Genomic DNA, 19,921 nt, shown 5'->3' with positions numbered 1-19,921 from the left:
TTGAGTAAAATCGAGCGAGCAGGCATCGATAAAATAGTTAAAACACTCGTAGATAGGAAAGAGACCGAAGCGTATATAACCGACATATGCAACTCCTATGTCAAATACCACAAGCGACACTTCGTTGTACGTCTCTGTTATCACACTCTCACTGCTTATGAAGAAAAGTACAAGGATGTAGGGCCCAAACAACTGATAGCTCTTTATAGGAAGGTAGATACGGGAGATGAAAATGACTGTCATGTGGCGCAACTCCTCTCGTACACACTAGAGGTATTCCGCCATCTCATAAAACAAGGACGGGTAGTTAAGGATAAGACATCTATAATGACAGGGCCCCCGATAGAAAAACCGGATAACATGATGCCAATAAAAGAAGCTGCCCCTTATTGGGTTCCCCCTTAGAGGACAAGGGAATAATGATGATATAAACCACCAAGACGCTAAAGGAAGGGTGGTCTACAATTGGGTGTATCAGCCATGGGACAGACAGGACATTCTAACACTCCGTAAATCTTTGCCGTATTTACGTACGAATCCCACCGCATTTTACACGGAATTAGGTACCGCTCTGGGATCAACCATCATGACATTTGCCAACATCGACTTATTCTTTGGGCTATGTCTGCCAGCAGATGTGTGAAAACAAATTAGGAAAATAGACCAGACAGAGTTGCTCGGCCAAACCTGGGAACAACTCAGTGTTTTAGACAAACAGCGAAACCCTGGACAGAAACCGGTAAAAGCTATATTAGACCTCCCCGACAAGATAGTACAGAAAGTGAACACTATGATCCCGGAGAAAAAGATCGACTGGTCCATTGTAACCACGTGCCGCCAGAAAACCACAAGAGGATGTCTCGGAGTATTTCTCCAGATTCGAAACAGTGTTCTCCGATTACAGCAGACAAGACATGTCCACCGCAACCGGACACCACTTGTTTGTACAGAATTATGTTAAGGGACTGCTACCGGAAGTATCGCAGAAACTGCAGACCAGCGAAAGCAGCTGGGCAGCCTCTTAACCAGCCGCCATCCTCCATATGGCCCAGTACTATGAACAACAGAAAAATGAAATTGATAGGGCTACAGAAAAGAAGAAGAAGGACTTGAAGGAAAGGGTAATGATAGCGCAGCTTCAAGGAGTGAATACAGGAAGGGAGCAGTATAAGGGAGGATACTAACAGAATACCCCTAGGGCACAGCCACCCAGAAGTAGTTCATCGACGCCATATACAGGACGTCAAGACTTTGGGCAGGATCAATGCGCGTTTTGTAAGGAGTTCGGAAACTCGAAATCCCAATGCCCGATTCTCCTAGGAATCGGTAGGGGCAGAGGGGCAAGGGAAATAGTAAATGGACATAAAGGAAGAGGACATGGCAGAGGGTACAAGAATGAAGCTAGCGAGGAAAGGCCAGGAAGAGCGAACGCATTTGATCATCTCAGACAGAATCAGTACCAACAGTCAGATTGCGACAACACGTACGACTTTGCGTAGGACAGCCAAGGGCAAGGGAGGGATCCAGTCGAGCTGTATGTTGATCAGCAAGGCCCTTATGTTACCGCATAGGTCCTGGGCACAGAGTCACAATTTTTGGTAGACACAGGAGCAACACGTAGTGCACTATCCAAACGACTGATTCCAAGGGCACCCATGTCTGGCTCACATGTAACTTCAATAGGATTTGACGGTACGCCCTCCACCAACCCTTTGTCCAGACCGATCCCTTTCAATCTTGAAAACAATATTATCAACACAACATTCCTTCTCTCCTCCAACACCCCATACGCCATTATGGGTCTTGATCTGTTCGTGCAACTATCAGATGTTTACCGGACGGGGTACGGGTCATCTTATATGACAACCTCCAACACCCGAGAGATAATCCTTCCCAACACATGTATCCTATTTCTGAGACAGACACATCCCTACTAGATACTTTGCCAACACATCTGTGGGCTAGGGCTGATTTAGACGTAGGACGAATGATGATTGACCCAGTACATGTGACAATACGACAAGACGCAACCTTACCGAAAGTATTGCAGTACAAGATATCGCCAGAGGGTGAGAAAGCACTGACAGAAATCATACACTCACTGGTAGAGGCAGGGGTGGTTGACGAGGTAGTGCGCAATGTTTTATTGCTCACAACCTATTTTGCCGATCATAAAGAGACAGGGAGAGGGAGAAAGAGATGGGAAAGCCTACTGCTTTATCATTGACCTGCGGGAGATTAACAAAATTGTAGTGCCACGGTACCCAGTAGTTTCTGACATCACCACCATCCTGACCCTAATTCCATCCACTGCTAACACTTTCACCGTCATTGATCTCAAAAACGCCTTCTTCTCCATACCTATTCACCAAGACAGCCGCTACCTTTTTGGATTTACACTAAGATCCCGCTCATATAGATTTTGTAGAGCACCCCAGGGGTACACAGAGAGCCCGAGCATCTATAGCCAGGCGCTCAAAAGACAGTTGGACGCCGTACAATTGCCAGACGGGGTGGCGTTGATACAATATGTAGATGATATCCTTCTAGCAGCAGACACCACTCCAATAGCCGTCACAGCCACCATCCAACTACTACATTTCCTTGCAAAAAATGGTCAAACATTTTCTCAAATGAAATTGCAGTTCTGCAAACCACAGGTAACATATTTAGGTCACCTCTTATCGAAAGACCCGACAAGATGCAGACAATTCTAGACACTCCTGTTCCCAAGAATCAGAAACAAGTCCGCTCTTTGATAGGCCTCACCTCATTCTGTCGACAATGGTTGCCGAACTTTAGCCTCATTGTCAAACCCCTTCTCTCCCTCCTAGCCAAAGACATCCCCTCACCTCTACCCTGGACACCCGAATGCCAGTCAGCATTCAAAGAATTACGAGATGCCCTTTGTTCGGCACCAGTTCTGGAAACCCCAGACTACTCCAATCCATTCTTTCTCTATACACATGAAAGGGAGGAATGTGCATTGTCCGTCTTTACACAGTCAATTGGTGACAAACATCGCCCTTGTGAATATTTCTCTGCCACCCTCGACCCAGTAGCTAGAGCGCTGCCAGCGTGCTTGCACGCTGTGGCGGCTGCAGCAGTATCCATACACCAGAGAGAAGGAATAGTGCTCTCCAACCCAATCACTGTATTAGTGCCTCATGCAGTCAACACACTACTCAACCAGACCAAAACCCAACACTTGACTAGCGCCCGACTGACAGGATACGAGTTGACCCTGCTGGCGCCACACATCACTCTGAAGCGATGCACCACTCGCAATCCAGCCACCTTGCTACCCCTATCCACTGCACGATTGTGTGACACTCACTGACGAACAAACAAAGAGTAGAGTGGATCTCAGAGACACTGCCTTTTCAGAGCCAGATGGGGAACTATGGGTAGACGGCTCGTGCATTAAACTCCCCGACGGCACCACCTCAGCCGCATATGCTGTCACCGCAGCCCGAACCATTCTAGAAACAGCCCGCATTGCCCAACGATCCACCCAAGCAGCAGGTCTCATAGCCCTCACACGAGCATGCATTTTAGCAGCTGGCACGACAGTAAACATCTACACCAACAGCCAATACGCCTTCAGGGTGGTCCACCATTTTGGGCTTCTGTGGAGAAAAAAAGGGTCCCTGACTTCACACGGCACACCCATCCTGCATGGAGATCTAGTCTCCGCCTTGACAGAAGCATTCCTCCTCCCCAAGCAGCTATCAGTGATTAAATGCCTAGCACATAAGAAAGTGACTGACCTCATTGGACAGGGAAATGCACTAGCCGACGTTACTGCCCGAGCCCCAGCCAAGGACAGAACCACAACACGAATGTACGTGACCAAGTCACAAGCTGAACAATGTACTGACATTAGAACAACTGTAAGGGACATACAAACGACAGGCACACAAGACAAACTGACCGAGTGGGCAAGGGTGGGACTAAAAGACGAGGAAGACTGCTGGAGGACAAAAGACGTAAACAAATGGCTGCTACCCAATGCCTATCTGATCCCCATATTGACCATGGCACATTTACCAACGCACATAGGATCTGCCCTCATAACCGAACGAATCCCCAGAGTATGGCATAACGGCAAGATAACAGAATCGGCAAAACGCCTAGTACAGCAATGCATAGTATGCCTGCAACACAACCCAGGGAAAGGGACTGTAATACCACGGGGAGGTTTTGGAGTCCCTGACCACCCCTTTGAAGTCCTCCAAATGGATTACATCCAACTAGAGAGGTGCTATGGTCTAAAATATGTTCTAGTGATCGTGTGCACCTTTAGCAAATGGGTGGAGGCATACCCCAACCGCGACAACACCGCCTTAGCTACTGCAAAGGTATTACTGAAGGAGTTCTTCCCCCGATATGGCCTTTGTAAAATTTTTCTAGTGATCGTGTGCACCTTTAGCAAATGGGTGGAGGCATACCCCAACCGCGACAACACCGCCTTAGCTACTGCAAAGGTATTACTGAAGGAGTTCTTCCCCCGATATGGCCTTTGTAAAATTTTATGGAGCGACAATGGCCCCCACTTCATAGAAGAAGTCATACAGAACATACTGAAGGGGTTGGGGGTAAAACAAAAGTTCCATGCCGTTTTCCAGCCCCAGTCAGCGGGCCTGGTATAAAGACACAACGCCACACTAAGATTGAAACTAGCAAAGATAGTCGCCACGACCGGGTTGAAATGGCCCGACGCCCTCCCATTGGCATTGCTATCAATGCGTTCCACCCCAACCAAACACCGACTGACCCCATATGAAGCAGTCTTCGGCAGGCCTATGAACATTTGGGCGGCACCAAAACCAACCTCCATTAATGATGTCCCAGACATACTAATGTCCGATTATTTATATAAATTGACAAACGAACTAACACTTATCCGCCAACAGGTGCAGCAATCCATACAAGACTTATCCAGGGGCCCGGGACATGATATCAAGTCTGGAGATTTCATGCTGACAAGAAATTTTCAGAGGACGAAGAGTCTGGAAACCTAGGGGACGGGCCCCTGGCAAGTCTTGATCACCACCCGAACTGCCCTTCGAGTGGAAGGAAAAAGAAACTGGCTGCACGCTCATCATTGTAAGAAAGTATCCCCAACACTGGCAACCCACGAAGAAGAGGAAGCACAAGAAGAACTGCTGACCAAAGATTGACCGGCCCTGAGTTGCTACAGAGACACTTGAACTGGCAGAGTTTCCCGACCCCACGGTACCATCTAAGAAAGGGTACAACTTGAAATCGACGAAAGGAGGGTGCTCCGACGAGAAGGCCACTAACTGAGTCAAAGGTCTCGGATCGGTAGCTAAAATCTACAAATGCTACTAGAAAAAGCGCTAGATAAAAGTATAAGGTCCTGCCAGTCATTGAGCCCCTTGAAGATGATGGAAGAACCCGGACGTCCGAAGAACAGCAGCAAAGACTCCAAAACTGCCAAATTGCACAGCACAAAGACAATCGCACTTGAAGCAACATCTCTCACCTGTCTCTTGCTAATGGTCACAGTCTGGATCGTTGAAGAGAGTGCTCCTGCTTGCATGACAATGTCACCCACTAGGCAAACCACCATCTAGATGTGGTACTAGCGAACCGTGGAGGAGCATGCCGCATCATCTGTGCCAGTTGCTGTACTTATGTCCCTGACAACTCACCTTCTGTTTTCAAAGCGATTGAACATCTCCACAGGCTGGCATCAGAAATCCATCAGGAAACAGAGACTTGGACACTTGGAAGCTGGTTTTGGGGCACTTTGAAAGAATGGGGCTGGAAAATAATAATCATCCTCTTGGTTCCAATATTAGTAATATGTGGCTGTTGTTTGGGGATACATTGTATAGCACTTTTGTGTTCTCTTTGCCTGAACTCTTTGCACCCTAAGACTATGGACACTAAGCTCACGAAGATGAGAGTAATGAACGATAAAGAGATACAGGACATTATGGACATTGAAATAGACTAGCAAGCTGGCTAAGTTATGTTCAAAGGGAGGACTGTAGAAAGTAAAACGACAAACATGAACATTGCCTGCGCCATCTTGTTTAGCGAGGGCCTCTGCGTGCGCGTAAGCTACAACCATTTTTAGACATCGCTGCAATTTTGTACTCTGCTGGTCACCTATGTGTCACCCGACCTCGCTCTGACTAAACCTGAACAAATGTACTGGGGTTGTAAAGCCCTGGAGTCACTTCCTGCACGAAACCCGTTTGTCCTTTCATCCTCCATGCACGGGCAAGCCCTTTTATTTATTTATTTATTTATTTAGTGTATTTTGATATCGCGCCCAGCTACCCCAACAGGGTGTCCCGGCGCTCCTGTGTGACTACATACAGCCTAAGATGGTTATTTGAGGCGAGAGTCGATCAACAGAACAGGTGAGTTTTAAGTGCTCTCCGGAAAGGTTGTTCATCCTTGATCAACCGGATGGTATTAGGAAGTTTATTCCAGAGGGATACAGTCAGCACTGGGAAAGCTTTCCCACCTGAGCGGGTTTTCCTAAATCTGGGAACAGTAAGGAGGTTTTTTGACGAGGAGCGTAGAGTTCTGATGTTATTAAAAGGGGTCAGGCAAGAGGACAGGTAGGCAGATCCTTTGCCTTGCATGGCTCGATGGGCTAAAACCAAAGCTTTGAATTCTGCCCTTTTGTGCAGTGGTAACCAGTGAAGTTCACGACGGTGGGGAGTAATGTGCTCACGTAGGGAGAGACCGGCAACCAATCGCACAGCCGCATTCTGTACCGTCTGGAGGCGATGACTGAGCCCTACAGACAATCCAAAATAAAGGCCATTGGCGTAGTCCAGGTGCGAGGTGATTAACGCCTGCACTACGATCTTCCTGGTGTTACTAGGCAGAAAATGAATGAACTTTTTTATCATTCTGATCTTGGCTAGACATGCAGCGGAGACTGTATGCACTTGATGATGAAAAGTGAGGTTGGAGTCCCATCTCACTCCAAGATTCTTCACAGAGTCTTTTGGGAGAGGGGGGTCACTTAAATCGGTAGGCCACCAGATGGTAGGGTCCAGAGGAGAAGGCTGGTGAAAAAAGAGAACCTCCATTTTCCCTGCATTTAGCCTTAAGAAATTATTGTCCATCCATTGGGCAATTGTGCGGAGGCAGTTTTTTAAAGGATCAAATGTTGAGGGAAAAATGTTATTAAATGAAAACAGAAGCTGGATATCATCAGCATAGGAGGTGATCTTTATACCCATTTGGGCGATGATATCGAAAAGAGGGGAAAAATAAACATTAAATAAAAGAGGGCTCAGCGAGGAGCCCTGAGGGACTCCCCACCGAAGCGGGCAACTTTCTGAAGTAAATGGAGGGGTAAACACTGCCTGGGTCCGATTGGACAAACAGGATGAAATCCATCCCAAGGCCGTGCCCTGAATACCCTTCGAATGGAGGCGTTCAAGGAGGAGGGGGTGGGAGACGGTGTCGAATGCTGCCGACAAGTCCAGCAGCACCAACACCGCTCTTGATCCCTCGTCCAGCCTCCATCTTACTGCATCTGACATCTCAATAAGGGCCGACTCCGTACTGTATTCTGGCCTAAAGCCATGCTGAGAGTCATGAAAAGCACCTGATGTTTCAAGAAAACCTGCTAGTTGTTGTTGAGCAAGTCTTTCTAGTACTTTAGCAGGGGCAGGTAATAAAGAAATAGGCCTGTAGTTGGCAAGCTCACTAGGGTCGGCACTGGCCTTCTTGATTATCGGAACCAGACGTGCTTGTTTCCAAGTGTCTGGAAAAAGTCCCTGCTGTAATGAGTCGTTCCAAATCCTATTCAGGGAGGGATTAAGGATGGGAGCTAAAGATTTATATTGTTTGGCGGGCCATGGGTCCAGCGGAGAGCCAGATTTGGTTTTAAGAAGTTCCGCAAGAGATTGTTCCAAAGTAATCTCTGTGAAGTTAGTGAACAGGGACTCAGGGCCGGAGGGAGAGATGAGGGTGGGACTTTTATTTGCAGGAGTGTTACTATGGAAAGAGTCATAGATAGTGGCTATTTTATTCTCGAAAAAGACAGATAGATTATCACAGAGAGTCTGTGAAACAACTGGAGGTCGTTTCAATGCAAGAGGGTCCGTAAAAGATCTAACTGTCTCAAATATTTCCCTTGATGAACCTTTGAATCGATTAATTTTTTCTTCTAAAAATATCCTTTTATGTTCGATGATCTTCTTCCTATAGTTTTTCAAAGCAGCTTTATAGAGAGTCTTACGATCAGGTGAGAAGGTGATTCTCCAACGTCTCTCAAGGCGATTACATTCGGATTTAAGCTTACGAAGATCATTCGAATACCATGGGGCCGAGGGAACAGAGCGAAAAAATTTTATAGGCCTGACTGGGGCAATAAGATCGATTGCCGATGTAATCCGATCATTAAGGTTAGTCAATCATGTGTCAAGAGCTAGACTCGTGTCAGAAAGGTTTACGGATAGGAGATGAGGAGCTAGGCTATCAGGGGAAATCTTACTCCAGTTTCTGCACTGTTGTTTAGCCGGACAGATATGACGATTTATGCAATGGCAGGGAAATGTGAATGGGACAAGCAAATGATCCGACCACACTATAGGAGCAGGATCAAGGGCATCTAAGCCTTCCATATTAGTACAGATTAGATCAAGAGTGTGGCCCGCTTTGTGAGCAGGACCGCTGATAACTTGGTTCAGTCCGCCAACTGCCAGAGTAGACAGAAAATTAAGAGAGGCAGTGTCCTCGATATTATCAACATGGAGGTTAAAATCTCCAAGAAGGGTGAAATTGGCATATCGCAGTGTGGCTTGTAGGACATAGTCCAAAAAGGCTGGGAGGTGAGATGGTTTAGAGTTGGGTGGTCGGTAAGCCAAGAGACCAGAAAATGTAAAATTGGGCGATATTTTGATACAAAAAGGGAGCGCTTTAATGCGTTCCACTTGGTTATAGGAGAAGGATGAAATGGTCCAGTGTGTTCTGTATATAATGGCTACTCCGCCTCCAGGATGTGGGCTCTGTCTATTGGCGCATAATATACTATAGCCCAAAGGGATAGATAAGTGTAACGCGGGGTTAGTGTCATCTCCTAACTAAGTCTCAGTAAGAAACAATAAATCCCATTTATCTTCTTCCAAAGTATGAAATACATCAAGAGAATGTTTTACTAAGGACCGGCAATTTAGCAGGCCAGCTTTTAAGCGTGCCTGCAAAGGTGTTGGCTGCGGGAGAAGGCAGTTATGCTTGTCATCGCCAGATTGCTCGCATTTCATAAGAGGAAGGGGGGATTACCAGCTGTACAGGTAATGGATGGAATGATACAATGTAAAGGTCGCAGGGACTTAAGCCTAACGCTGTCATAAGTCATGAGAGGGGGAATGCCGAGAATAACAGTACTTTTGATAACCTCCTTCACCGCACCTAGCTACTCAATCCGGTCCCAGGCACTAATCGACCCCTGCGGACATGGTTGATTACCCACACGCGGCAATGCTTGTTTCACTGACAAAGGGGTCTGATTTATTCAATGACACGAACCCTTAGATCTGACCGATCCCACATGTTTTTAGATCCTGTCAGAATGTCCAGCTGCGAGATAACGATCATCAGTTAGATCTGGGTGGGGGGATGATTGCTGTTGGGTTTGTGTTGGAAGTAGCCTAAGGTGGGGATTCCTAGGATGTTTAATCATGCCAATAAACTGATGCAAATGTGTATAAAGGACCGAACCACGGAGATGCAGTTAGAGCACCTCACAACGGCATCCAGGTGTCCGAAATGATGTGTTCTCCTCTGGAGTATTAAACCTGTTTCTTGCCTTCCAGTTTCCAGCGCCTACCTTGTTATTTTGATAGTTAATCGTAAGGGGAATTAGAGGTGTTTTGCGCCGGGCAGCATTGGAGGTCTAAAGAGAATTGCCGCTTTTCGTCACCTAGTGTAATTTTCCCGATTCATGCCCATATATAGGTATAGATCACCCTATCCTTATATAGTCATAGAAATTATAACCGTATTTAGACTTAGCCTTTGCAGCCCAAATACGGCATGGCTACTTCCACTAGTTCCGAAAATCCACAACGATTTCTTGGAAAAACCCGCATTCAGCAGTCAGGGACTTCCCCTTGCTTGAATATTGATTTATCCAAGAACTCAAGGAGTTTTCAAACAACTGAGTCTTTGATGACGTTATTATGTCCAACCTTACGTCAAACTGGGCACCTTCAAGGTATAAATATGCCCATACTTGCCCAGACAAACACATAGTGGTTTGGAGCAGTTCGACTGTCTACCTACACGACACAGCTCGCCGTAGCAAGTGCCGAAGGAAGCTGACCCTCCAGCAGACGCACTGAGAAAAACGCTGTCTTTTCTCTTGCCGAGAAATCCATCTCCAGTGTTTCCAACCTACCCTTGCGGGTTGTTGGGAAATCGAGTCCTGAGAGAGAGATACCAGACCTCCTTCATTCTAAACCAAGGTACGGAGCTGAATAGACCCTTAGAGAATTCTTGGATTAGATTCTTGGCAAAGAATACTAAAACTAAGCTACACCTCACTTACTTCTTCCCTTGTACTAGACCAAGGTTAGGTACACCAGGGTAGGCGTATTTTAGAAGCACCAGTTGAGTACTTTTAGTCTTTATTTATTAATGTGTGTATTCTATATATTTTATGGCTTAGAAACCATATCATGCTTTTACAGTATTACTCTAGAGATTCATTTCTTATTCTTGGAAAACAAAGTTGTCATGTTTATGCGGTTATCAGAAACTAATCCCTTCTTGTGTATTCGAGAAAGATTCTAGTGATCTTTGAGCTAGCTGGCACACACAATTAAGTCTTGTATATTCGATAGAGACCTAGTAGACATCAGTCCTACGTCAAATCTATAGGATATATTATTCCAATGTGCAGATCATATTGGGAATATAGGAACTACACTACATGGCGCCCAATGTTTGGTAAGGCGATAATTTAACGCTAGATACTAGAGTAACCAAGTTGTGCTTTTCACACAGACCCCTTTTTCCCGTAAAATACTCTAAAAGACGTCTGGAGTGGGTAAAAAGGATATAATATCCACCATAACTGAGTAGGACAAAAAATCCTATGTATTAGCTTTTGGTTTGTTCAACGTTGAAGGATACAGTGTTCCAAAATATTGTGCACCTAATCTTTGTTTTCTTGAAACTTGCTCTGCAAACTTTCGGTCAACAAAATGTCAGAGAGTGACGACGAAAGGGAAAGAGCTGCACTAGCAGCTCAGGCAGTTTTAGGCGACACACGTCTCTAACAAAATGACCCGGATGCTATACTCATCCAGATAAATATAAGGAAAACAATTACTATAAAACTTATAGAAAATGGAGTATCATCGAGAGGTGGTAAAGTAATATTTGTTATAGAGGCACATATATATCGGCAGACAGAGGTATTCTATTCATGGATTCTGTTTCCTGCAGCAAATGCAGTAACACACGAGTTCCACTACTACAAAGTAGAGAAACCTCCAGCGGAATACGTTCCTTTCGAAGACGTTGAAATTCCACTAACTTACCAAGAGCATCAGCTCTAGTTTAAAGGCACCCTACAACATCAAAATCACATTACCAGGCTCGGTCCATTAGGTAGACCAGGAGCAACATGGCCGGTACTAGCCAGCTATACACCACATCCTGACATTGGAAGAATGACAGGTCCTCCTCTGCACCTGACATCTCCATTGCCATCCCAGAAGGCTGCAAGATCACCCGCAGGGACCGCACCAACAGAGTAGGAGGAGGAATCGCCATCGTCCACAGGAACACTCTCAGAGTCTCAACCAACACCGATGACAACCTCAATACCGCCGAACACCTGCACTACCAGATCCACACCAACTCCAATACCACGCTCAGAGGAACCCTCGTCTACAGCCCCCCTGAACCATGACCAAGGTTCAGCAACACCATCGCCGACTTTGTCAGCCCGCATGCCCTTGCCTCCACAGACTACATCCTTCTCGGAGACCTGAACTTCCACCTCGAGAGCAACAACGACACCAACTCCACCACCCTTATCAACAACCTCACCAACCTCAGACTCAGACAACTTTTCACAACACTCCACCAGCCACACGCTTGATCCTATCTTCTCCGCAAGCTCCCACGTCTCCTTCAACCACACCACCGAACTCCACCGGACCAACCATCGCTGCATCCACTTCACCTTCCAGAAACCCACCATGTACCACCACACCCAACAGATCCCTTGCTGCTGCTGGAGCAAAGTCACCGGAGACCAGCTAACCACCACCCTCACCAGAAGACCACCCGCCAACCCCACCGACCTCAACAACAACATCCGCAACCTCAGACAGTGGATTGACGTCTGCACCAACACCCTCGCCCCCGTTCAAGAGACCATCCAACAGCAACACCAGCAAGAAAGCCAGCTAGGGAGGAGCTACACACGCGTCCAAGATGGCCGCGTGAGCTTAGGGCTCCCGAGACCCCCGCTGCCCCCGGGCATATCCTGTTATTTATCCTGTTACCCGATGGTGGATTACTGCTGCGGAACTGAAAGTGCATGAATGCTGAAATCGGGGTCTTGATGAGTCCCCGGTAACCGAAGAAACAGCGCCAAGGAGATTGCGGCCCACTTGCCCCAGAAACCGGGGTGCCGAGTTGGGGTTGGACCCCTGCCGGAATTTGTCAACAACGGGGCCTGAAACCGGAAGTCGCCGGCCCCCCTCCATCTTGGGCCAGGTTTCTTCCGATTTTGCTTGGTGACTGTCCTGGTGACTATCCTGAGGCCCGGACACTGAGTAAAGGACTGGAAGTGTGCACCATTGCGAAAGTGGGTATTCGTCGAGACCGGCCGTCCACTGCGGGTGAGAGGGCTCGCTCTTTCACTGTATTCATTGCACCTTGTTGGTAGCGCTTTGCTTGCTCTCCTGAAAATGGCGTCGAGATCTGACGCAGACAAACAACCGCCTAAAACTACTAGAGGTGTCAGACACACTCAAGTCAATAAGATGGATCGATATACACAGTCTAAAGGGTCGCCTTCAGGGCCTGGGAAGATGCAGGAAGGCAGTGAAGAAATCTCGACGGCTTCACCCGAGCCTACACTACAGGACATGATGGCCGCCATTGAAGGGGTGAGGTCCTCACTCGGTCAGAAGATTGAGTGTTTAGATCATAAGTTGGACACGGTCACTATCGTGGTCAACCTGATCCGAGCGGACCTCAACAAAACCAGCGAAAAAGTGAAATCACTTGGCATCAAAGCGACGAGTCTCACTGAGGATGTGATGCAGGTGCAACAGGAGGTTCGTAATCTAAAGGCCTCAGGAGAGGCCACATGCCACAAGTTGGACAAGTACGAAGGAAGGGCCCGCCGAAACAATGTACGCATTATCGTTGTACCGGAAAAGGCCGAAGGTCAAGCTGCAGATCTTTTGTGGAAGACATTATACTGAACCACCTGAAACTGAAAGGCTTGGGACATTTCTTCACAGTGGAAAGAGTGCACAGGGTTCGGGGCGGAAGGCCAAAACCCGGGGCTCCACCTCGGCCGATGATTGCAAGGGTGCTCAACTTTAGGGACAGATACGCTATCCTGCAGGCCTCCAGGACTGGGGGCCCCCTGAATTACAAGTACTCCTCTCTTAGTTTTTTCCCAGACTTTACACAGGCGTTTCAGAGACAGCGACAAAACTTCATGGGTGTCAAAAGGAGACTTCGAGACAAAGGCCTAAAATACGCTATGTTGTACCCGGCCAAGTTGCGAGTGGAACACGACGACCGGGCATACTTTTTTGACAATCCTGAAACTGCTTCGGACTAGTTGGAGAGTCTTCCCTCTAGAAAGGAGCCACGACGACGCAGTAAAGATGGGAAGGAGGGCTCGCAAGAACAAGAATGAGGAGTGCCTTGACTGATGTTGGTAGTGTTGGCCGGGGCTGTGGTGGGTCAAGGACTGATTTCGGGAACTGTAACATCCTTGGAGACATGCGGGGATTCGAAGGGTCATCCTCCTCCAGGGGTCTATCTTTTAGTTAGTTAGATCAGTTAAGTTGTAGGGCGACAGGCACACTGCAAGTTGGGGACGAGCGAAAGCCGTGAGCAGGGGTGCAGGGTGGAGGGAGGTTTTGCGTGGGGGGGTTTGGTTGTTCCTTTGTTTCGTTTATTGTGTTTTTTGTTATTTTCAGCAAGGGCATCCAGTCTCGGGGCATTCTATTGAAAGCTAGCATGTTTGAGTTGCAGGGTGCGGAGGATGACCACTTCCTTTTCATTTGTGATGATGGGGGGTAAGGATCTAAGGGTTTTGAGCTGGAATGTTAATGGGTTAGGGGACATAATCAAGCGCAGTGTGGTGCTTCAGTACCTCAAACGTCATGCTCCTGATGTGGTTTTACTCCAGGAAACGCATTTAGTTGGGAACACATATAGAGCGATGCATAGAATGGGATATAAGTTGGTGGGTCATGCAGTTTACCTCGGGATCTAGGGGAGTGGGAATCCTGATTCGGAAGGCGCTCCCGTTGATGATAGATTCAGTAATTGAGGAGGTTAGAGGCAGATACATTGGGGTTACGGGTCATTGGGAGGGGCACACCCTCTCATTGTTGTCGGTCTACGTTCGCCCTGGTATGCAAGCCACAACCTTTCCTGATTTGGGGAAGCTCCTCCTTGATCTCCCAGAGGGACTGACGATTTTGGGAGGAGATTTTAATGCAGCGGTATCTGGAGCCATGGATAGATATCCTCCAAGGGATGCGGGCGAGCTCAGAGGTGGTTGCCTGATTTTCTAGAAGCTATGGGGTTGGTGGACGGCTGGAGATTGCTTCACCCGGACCAAAAACAGTACACCTTTCATTCTGGTGCCCATGGTAGCCTTTCTCGTCTGGACTATTGCCTGGTGCCAGTGGCCCAGGTAACCTACATAGCAGAGGCAACACACCTCGCTAGGGGCATATCGGACCACTCTCTGCTCTGGTTTCGATTTTGCATTAGTTTGGGGTCGAGAGGTAGAGTGGCCCCCATTAATCCATGACATATGCGCAACCCTAAGATCCGGAACGCACAGATCAAAGCTTTGGATCATTATTTGTTAGAGAATGTGGGGTCGTTACCTCCTCGGTTTCACTTTGGGAAGCCTTCAGTACGGTTATCAGAGGCCAGGCTCTCTCACTGATAGTGGGGGATAAAAGGGATAGGAATAAAACCATCATCGAAGCAGAGGTTGAGATAGCGCGCCTTGAGGCGGGGCTGGAGGAGGAGGTGACTCGGTCTAAATTGCATGTTCTGAAGCTTAAGCAGCTCGAGTATAGATCACTGGTCACGGATACAGCCAGAGCCCCGAGTAGAGAGCAGCAGGGTAGGTTATATGATGTTGGAGACAAAGCAGGGAAACTTATTGCCTGGTTGGATAAGAAAGATAGGGCAGATCGGGTCATCCCAGAAATTGTGAATGCAGAGGGCATGCGACTCATGGACCCACAGAGTATAGTAGACAGTTTTGCCGATTATTTTCCGACGGTGTACACATCGGTATCGTATCTCCCAGAGGAAGACTCTCACCTGCTTCTGCAGGACTTGCAGTTGCCGTGCTTGTCGAGTGAGGACCGGGATCTCATGGACGCCGCCTTCACGACCGATGAGGTGGCTTGAATGTGGGTAAGTAGTTGGGCTCCCGATTGAGCTTTACAAGTTACGGCCAGATAAGATCGCGTCTTACCTGTGGGACATGTTTGTGGAGGCCCGGGAGATGGGGATATTGCCCTATGATCGGAGGATTGCCTCTATTGTGGTTATACACAAGGAGGGCAAGCCGAAATCGAATTGTGCCTCGTATAGGCCAATTTCATTGTTGAATGCAGAGCGTAAAATACTTGCTACGCTCCTCTCCAAGAGATTGATTAAGGTGATCAGCGGGCTGATACACCCGGATCAATCGGGCTTTATTCCTCACAGAAACACGGCCTTAAACCTGCGCAGGCTGCATGGAGCAATAGCCAGGGCCCATACCCTAAGAGAGCCGGCCATAATAGCGTCACTTGACGCAACGATGGCCTTTGACACAGTGGAATGGCCATATTTGTGGGCAGTTCTGGCTAAATTTGGCTTCGGTCCTGAGTTCATTTGCTGGGTGCGCCTGCTATACACTGAACCTCTCGCTCAAGTGGTGGTAAACAACCGGGTCTCTGCGCCATTTTGTCTTGGGCGGGGAACTTGACAGGGTTGTCCCCTCTCTCCACTTCTGTTCTCGCTGGCCCTCGAGCCTTTGGCAGCCTGGATCCGCTGGGAGCCCTTGATTCGAGGTATTCAATGCTCTTCACAGTGGGAAGACCGGGTCTCGCTGTATGCGGACGATATTCTCCTTTATTTGACTTCACCTAGGAAATCCCTAATTGTAGTATGCGACGTGTTGGCCTCTTTTGGCAGAAATTCGGGGCTGTCGATAAACTGGGGGAAGTCACTTTTGTTTGTCCTTTGTAGGGAGGCTCCGGTTCCCCCGCGAAATTGTCCTATTCAAATCGCCTCAGGAGGGTTCAAGTATCTTGGGATCTTCATATCATTGGACTCTACAATCCGTTACACCAGGAACCTCCTTCCCCATTTACTCAGACTGAGGGCTGACACAATCGGTTGGAAGAAGCTCCCTTTATCCCTATTGGGGCGTGCGACCCTTTTTAAAATGATGTCTCTGCCCCGCTTCCTTTATGCCCTTCAAAACACGTTGGATTTGGTTCCGGCTAGTTATTTTTGAGAGGTGGAAGGGTTGCAGCGTAGTCTGTTATAGGAGGGAAGGCCCCGTATTGCCTTAGCCAAACTGACGCTCCCTTGGTATGATGGGGGAATCGTCCTCCCCAATATCAAACGTTACTATTGGGCTTCTCAGCTGGCGGCCATCAATCATGGAACTTATGGGCCGGTATCGGACCCTGGTTTTGGGATGGACAGGTTGCTTCTCCTTGGAGGTAATTATAATAGGGCACTATATAACAGGTCTCTGATTGTGAACTTGACGATGTGGTGTGGATTTGGCATGATGCCACAAATTCATTGGGATGGAGGGATCGACTGACGATGGCTACCCCGCTATTTGCGTCGGGAAAATTAGGCAAGCTTTGGCATATAAAAGGGTTCGATAAGTGGGACTTGATTTGGATCTCGACCATTAATGATTAAAACGTTCGAAGAACTACAGACGGAATTTGAGCTGGGGGAATCAGAGTATTTCCGATATGCACAAGTCACACACGCGCTGAAGGCAACTCTGCCAGCGGAGACAGACCTGCCGGAGGCCTCACCCCTAGAAGACAGGATTTTGGATGGTCATATGCCAGAGATGACTATCTCCCTGATTTACAGGAAAATTATTAATCATAGGGCAGATCTTCTTGTGGAGGTGAGGGATAAATGGATGCAAGATGGTATTGAAATAGATGATGAGGATTGGCAGTCAGCCGTGTCATCTCCGAAGGAGGTCGCAATCCCAGCAAGGTTAAGCCTTGTCCAGCTGAAAATACTACACAGGGTGTATGTCACTGGACCCCGACTGGTTCGGATGGGGCTATCTGAAACTGATTTGTGCAGAAGAGGGTGTGGTCTTGTTGGTACGCTCCTCCATGTCCTCTGGGAATGTCGATATATAGTTGAATACTGGAATGAGATACACAATACGATGAGTGGGGTCTTGGGGATCACTGTGCGGCAGGAGGCTAGGAGAAGCCTCCTTAATATTTGGGAGCCGACGGATCTAAATTTGGCCCAGACCAAGTGGACGATGTTGGATGCCATGTTCGCAAAGCGTAATATAGCTCAAAAGTGGGGATCCGAAAGGCCACCTACTCTCGAGGGTTGGAAAGAGGATATGGACTGGTGCATGTTCCGTGAAAAGACTGTCTATGTGGCGAGGGGCCAACCACGTAAATGGTCTTCAGTGTGGGGTCTGTGGAATCGATACAGGGGAGATATTTGTGTACCACCTGCCAGAGTGTCCAAGTCACGTACCATCGCTGTTGAAGCTGTATGTTCCCAAGAGTGGTTCTTGGGTGCCAGCTGACACTGGTCCTCCCTGCTGACGCTGGTCCTCCCTGCTGAAACTGGTCCTCCCAGCTGATGCTGCACCTCCCTGCTGACACTGGCCCTCCCAGCTTACCCTGGCTCTCCCTGCTGACGCTGGACCACCCTGCTGACACAGGCACTCCCAACTAATGCTGGACCTCCCTGCTGACACTGGTCTTCCCTGCTGACATTGGTCCTTCCTGCTGACACTGGTCCTCCCTACTGTACTCCCAGATGGACCTCCCTGCTGACGCTGGTCCTCCCTGCTGACACTGGACTCCCAGCTTACGCTGGCCCTCCCTTCTGACACTGGACCTCCCTGCTGACAAAGGCCCTCTCATCTAATGCTGGTCCTCCCTGCTGACACTGGTCCTCCCTGCTGACACTGGTCCTCCCTGCAGACACTGGTCCTCTCTGATGACATTGGTCCTCCCTGCTGACACTGGTCCTCCCTTCTGACACTGGTCTTCCCAGCTGATGCTGCACCTCCCTGCTGACACTGGCCCTCCCAGCTTACCCTGGCTCTCCCTGCTGACGCTGGACCACCCTGCTGACACAGGCACTCCCAATGCTGGACCTCCCTGCTGACACTGGTCTTCCCTGCTGACACTGGCCTCCCAGCTTAAGCTGGCCCTCCCTTCTGACACTGGACCTCCCTGCTGACAAAGGCCCTCTCATCTAATGCTGGACCTCCCTGCTGACACTGGTCCTCCCTTCTGACACTGGCCATCCTAGCTGATGCTGGACCTCCTTACTGACACAGGCCCTCCTAGATAATGCTGGAACTCCCTGCTGACACTGGTCTTCCCTGCTGACACTTGTCCTCCCTGCTGAAGCTGGTCCTCCCTGCTGACACTGGGCTCCCAGGTTACGCTGGCCCTCCATTCTGATGCTGGACCTCCCTGCTGACACAGGTCCTCCCAGCTAATGCTGGACCTCCCTGCTGACACTGGTCCTCCCTGCTGAAACTGGCCCTCCTAGCTGATGCTGGACCTCCTTACTGACATAGGCCCTTCCAGCTGATGCCGGTCCTCACCTGCTGACACTGGTCCTCCCTACTGACACTGGTCCTCCCAGCTAACACTGGCCCTCCCTGCTGACACTTGTCCTCACCTGCTGACACTGGTCCTCACCTGCTGACGCTGGTCCTCACCTGCTGATGCTGGTCCTCACCTGCTGACACTGATCCTCACCTGATGACACTGGTCCTTGTTTGCTGACACTGGTCCTCACCTGCTGACACTGGTCCTCACCTGCTGACACTGGTCCTCACCTGCTGACACTGGTCCTCAGCTGCTGACACTGGCCCTCGACTGCTGACACTGGTCCTCGTCTGTTGACACCGGTCCGCACCTGTTGACACTGGTCCTCCCCGCTGACTCTGGTCCTCCCTGCTGATGCTTGTCCTCCCTGCTGACACTGGTCCTCCCTGCTGTCACTGGTACTCCCTGCTGACACCGGTCCTCCCTGCTGATGCTGGTCCTCACCTGCTGACAATGGTCCTCCCTGCTAACACTGGTCCTCCCAGCTAATGCTGGCCCTCCCTGCTGACACTTATCCTCACCTGCTGACACTGGTCCTCACTTGCTGACGCTGGTCCTCACCTGCTGACACTGGTCCTCACCTGCTGAAGCTGGTCCTTGCCTGCTGACACTGGTCCTCACCTGCTGACACTGGTACTCACCTGCTGACACTAATCCTCAGCTGCTGATGCTGGTCTCGACTGCTGGCACTGGTCCTCGTATGTCCACACTGGTCCTCACCTGCTGACACTGGTACTCACCTGCTGACACTGGTCCTCTCCTGCTGACGCTGGTCCTCACCTGCTGGCACTGGTCCTCGTCTGCTGACACTGGTCCTCACTTGCTGACAC

The sequence above is a fragment of the Lissotriton vulgaris genome, chromosome 1_1, assembly GCF_964263255.1.
Source record: "Lissotriton vulgaris chromosome 1_1, aLisVul1.2, whole genome shotgun sequence".
NCBI lineage: Eukaryota > Metazoa > Chordata > Amphibia > Caudata > Salamandridae > Lissotriton > Lissotriton vulgaris.
This window is presented reverse-complemented; position numbering follows the sequence as displayed.